We start from the raw sequence: 4,155 nt of genomic DNA on the forward strand, positions 1-4,155 counted from the left end.
GGAATAGTTCGATACGATGTTAGAAAAAGGGCAATCTTGAGTGGATATGCTAGCTTTCATTGCTTATGTACGAAGGAGGATTTAGTGTGCATGCCCTGTCCCCATCTTGAATCTTGATGTGCATGATTGTTGATTTCTAATGTAATATATGTGGCAGTCTTAAAAATGGGCAAACTTTCTTTCTTGCAATGACTAGCAATTCTTTGAAATTGACTTAAAATTTAAGCTATTCGATTTAATCTGCAGATCCGTCATTGAAGTACGAAATGGCCTAACATTTATGGACTTGATTGTAAAGCAAATAGAGCTAAAGTGTCAATCTATTCGAACGTGCTACAGAGGTGGCACTTCTACCAATTATATACATTCTGTCTGCAACAAGCCTTCGTTGATGCAGAGTTCTGTAATCTGGACTGAGAGGAAAGGGTGGCAAGCAGACTCTGGTTATCAGTCTCATACTATTATAGTTCACTTGTCAGTCTACCTTGCTTTATGCAATACACACACACACCTGTGAGTTAATTTTTAGTGTAACTGCTTCTAGAGTCCTACGCAGTTTGCCTACCACCTTATTGCAAACTTGTTTTTCTGTTATTAAAATTCTATCTTCGGAGGAATTTTCATAGCCCAAAAGTTGCACTTGGCAATTAGCCTTGGGTTCATTGCTGCACACTTATATCAAAAGTTGCACTTGGCAATTAGCATTGGGGTTCATTGCTGCACACTTATAACACGAGCTCATTCTAGCAATTTTATACGGGATACATTCCTACCAGCAGCAGAAACATATTCCCTATACACTCTAGTTTTATGCTGTATTATTTCTCAGTACTTCTTGGTCATATTAAATCTAAGCGGTATCAAAATTCTATGTTAGTAGATTGATCTCAAGCTGCAACGGATGACAAGGAGCATTAACAGATGCTTGGAAACTAACAGAAAAACCAAATGAAACGCAGTGTTGATGGATACTGTTAACATTCTATAATTAACCTCTTCCACTTACCATATTAAAGAAGAAGCTTCGCTGAATGTAATGGTTTGTGAATATTGTCGTTGATATCTAGAAAAGAGAAAAAATTGTGTTTAACTGATATTATAATTAGTATTACAGAATGGGCTAGTTTTATATTTCTAAAAAGAAACCCAAAACTCTCATTATCGTATTTTGTAGAAGATGAATTGGTAAGGGGAGATCTGGATTATTCCAAAGGATAAATGATGATACAAAAGGCTCAAAAAAACCTTATGGTTACTGGTATGTCCTTTTGAACACCATTAGTGGACTATTGATGATGTGATAACAGATGTTAAATTTTTTTAGATAAGTCATATATTGGGTATTCATGAGGTGTAGATTAGTTAATTTGTGTGGGGTTTAGTCTTGTCTGTCACTAGTTCAAATTTTATGGGGAGGGGTTGAGGGTGTGAGCCAACTGTGGGGATAAAAACTGTCTCATGTGGTGGGGATAAAAACTGTCTCATGTGGTGTCCGGGTCTGACTGAATATTGCACAATCTCGGTGACAGCTTCTGGCAGGTGGGCAGATCCTTGTTCCATATGACAGGGTGGTTGACGCTGGCCTAGGCTCAGCCTAGTTGGAAGGAACAAAAAAAAATAGCTGGCCTAGGCTCCCTGATGTTGGATGGAATTCCCATCCGAAACGTTAGACGGATCACATATATTAAACATTGCCCTTCCAGAAATCTACAACAACAAGAAAGAAAAAAGTCATATGTTGTGTCATGCTCGTAGTTTTGTGTTAAATTATCCCGTTCTTGGAGACTCGTGATATTTATAGTTTGAATATTTCATCATGCACCATGGAAACATTAAATAGAACCCAAGAGTACATTTCAGCCATATTGGGTTCATGGATCAAACCCAATTTTATGGTGCTTCTTAGGCCTTTGGATCCACGAGACTAACAGAGTTCCTTGGAAGATGTGACTTATGCATTACATCGTAGGGAGTGCAACAAAAGCAGAGTATTGAAAAGATGAACAGCCAAGTGCTTGCAGCAAACGTAATTTCCTCTTGAATTTAACCTCCAACTTACAGTCAGCCTGTTTTGCTCCAATTTTTCCTATTAAATATGGGTATACGAAGCTGGTTTGTGGTAAGAATAAGGTTAGCTTAATATAAGTTAAATTTGCATGCACAATTAACAGCTGCAGCCTGCATTAACCTCTGTCAGATGAAAAAGCATTTTATTGAACGTCAGAAGGTCAACAGGCTGTGAGCAAACATTCCTAGATCTTATAAAGAGACAATCGTCAATTTACCTAAGATGAAGGGGGTGTTCTACATGCACCACAGTTTGAGCATTGTGTCATACCTCGAATTTTAAAAATAAAAATAGACCACACATTATGCTCGCCAATTTATATCTGTAACTTCTTTCATTAATATTGTGTGCTAATGGTTTAAAAAAGTAATGCAGTGCTCACGAATAAATGGTGGTTGCGAGCAGTAAACGACATGGCTTCAAGATTCTAAAATCCAACTGGCAACCCATCAAAAATTGTAACTCTGGATATGCTACTTCACAACCCCTAGGTGCCTATCAAAACCAGGTTTAGATGGGTTTGTACTAATTTATTCATTCTTGTTTAGGTTTGGGTTCTGATTTGTGGAATGTCCAATGTCATTGTTTTTCAACCAAATGACTTCAAGAACTTCCCTTAAACCAGGGACCTGACCCACCTTTCTTATTTGAAAATAAAGGCTAATTTTCATTCTGCATTTACCATTCCTCGAGCATTCGAATACTTGGACAATTGTGGCAGGGCCATCTGAAGAACACGTCCAGCTTGTAACTGAATTTCAGTTGCACTGCAAAAAGCTTTTAAACCTCTTCTCCTATTTGGGCGATTAGATAGCTGCAGGGTCAGGCACAACAACTTCTGCTATCGTTATCATCCCAGCACACATGTCCAGACTGCCAGAGTAACAGAAACACAATTTTCTCATTTAAAAAGAAAAGTTTAGCCCTTAAACCAGGGACCTGACCCACCTTTCTTATTTGAAAATAAAGGCTAATTTTCATTCTGCATTTACCATTCCTCGAGAATTCGAATACTTGGACAATTGTGGCAGGGCCATCTGAAGAACCCGTCCAGCGTGTAACTGAATTTCAGCTGCACTGCAAAAAGCTTTTAAACCCCTTCTCCTATTTGGGCGATTAGATAGCTGCAGGGTCAGGCACAGTAACTTCTGTTATCGTCATCATCCCAGCACACATGTCCAGACTGCCAGAGTAACAGAAACACAATTTTATCATTTAAAAAGAAAAGTTTAGCCCTTAAACCAGGGACCTGACCCACCTTTCTTATTTGAAAATAAAGGCTAATTTTCATTCTGCATTTACCATTCCTCGAGCATTCGAATACTTGGACGATTGTGGCAGGGCCATCTGAAGAACACGTCCAGCTTGTAAGTGAATTTCAGCTGCACTGCAAAAAGCTTTTAAACCCCTTCTCCTATTTGGGCGCTTAGATAGCTGCAGGGTCAGGCACAGTAACTTCTGCTATCGTTATCATCCCAGCACACATGTCCAGACTACCAGAGTAACAGAAACACAATTTTCTCATTTAAAAAGAAAAGTTTAGCAATGTTTTGACACAGATGTTTCCAATATAACTAAACCACTTACAGATTCCATGTTAAAATCAACATTTAGAAGGCCAAAGTTGTATAGGTATAAAGGAACTCTTCCTATGTACCAGAGTAGAGCAGTTATGTCGCCATTACTACTGGAGCTTATGAATGCTTAAGCCTCCGAAGAAAACGTCACGAATTTCTCAAACTACAACTAAAAATTAAGTAGCTGGCAGAACCGCCTTTCGCCTTCATGAATATTCATGAATACACGAGGAGTATCACTGCTCGCTTTCAGAACTCTGCGGAACATAACTTGATTAAGGAAAAGAGATAATAAAGTTGAGTGGGTTAAGGTGGAAAAGAGAAGGTCTCTTGTATTTAGGTTAGGTGTGGGAGGAAGGAAACCGCTCACTAAAACCATTTACAAATTTTCCATTATCATAATTTAATTATTTACTATTTACGTTTATACACAATCATCATACACGCTTATGATTTTGTTCATAACCAATCAACTAACATAGGACACTTTTGGTCAAAAGGCAGTCAAAT

The 4,155-nt window shown here is 38.3% G+C and overlaps 1 long non-coding RNA gene across 5 annotated transcripts; it reads right to left on the bottom strand.

The window, feature by feature from the left end:
• Positions 1-2,507: 2,507 nt before the first annotated feature.
• On the bottom strand, positions 2,508-3,936 carry LOC149258325 (uncharacterized). Of its 5 annotated transcripts, none has more exons than XR_016246031.1 (4): positions 3,726-3,936; positions 3,327-3,502; positions 3,061-3,192; positions 2,508-2,941 (listed from the first exon to the last, which is right to left on the bottom strand). It is a non-coding gene; the product is annotated as an uncharacterized LOC149258325 (long non-coding RNA). The 5 variants fall into 5 exon arrangements; XR_016246029.1 differs by having other exon boundaries at positions 3,327-3,561; XR_016246030.1 differs by having other exon boundaries at positions 3,656-3,936.
• Between the last annotated feature and the right edge of the window lie 219 nt (positions 3,937-4,155).

This window comes from Pinus tabuliformis, chromosome 6 (assembly GCF_031772625.1).
Source record: "Pinus tabuliformis cultivar Carrire ecotype Pingquan chromosome 6, CPIR1, whole genome shotgun sequence".
Taxonomy (NCBI): domain Eukaryota; kingdom Viridiplantae; phylum Streptophyta; class Pinopsida; order Pinales; family Pinaceae; genus Pinus; species Pinus tabuliformis.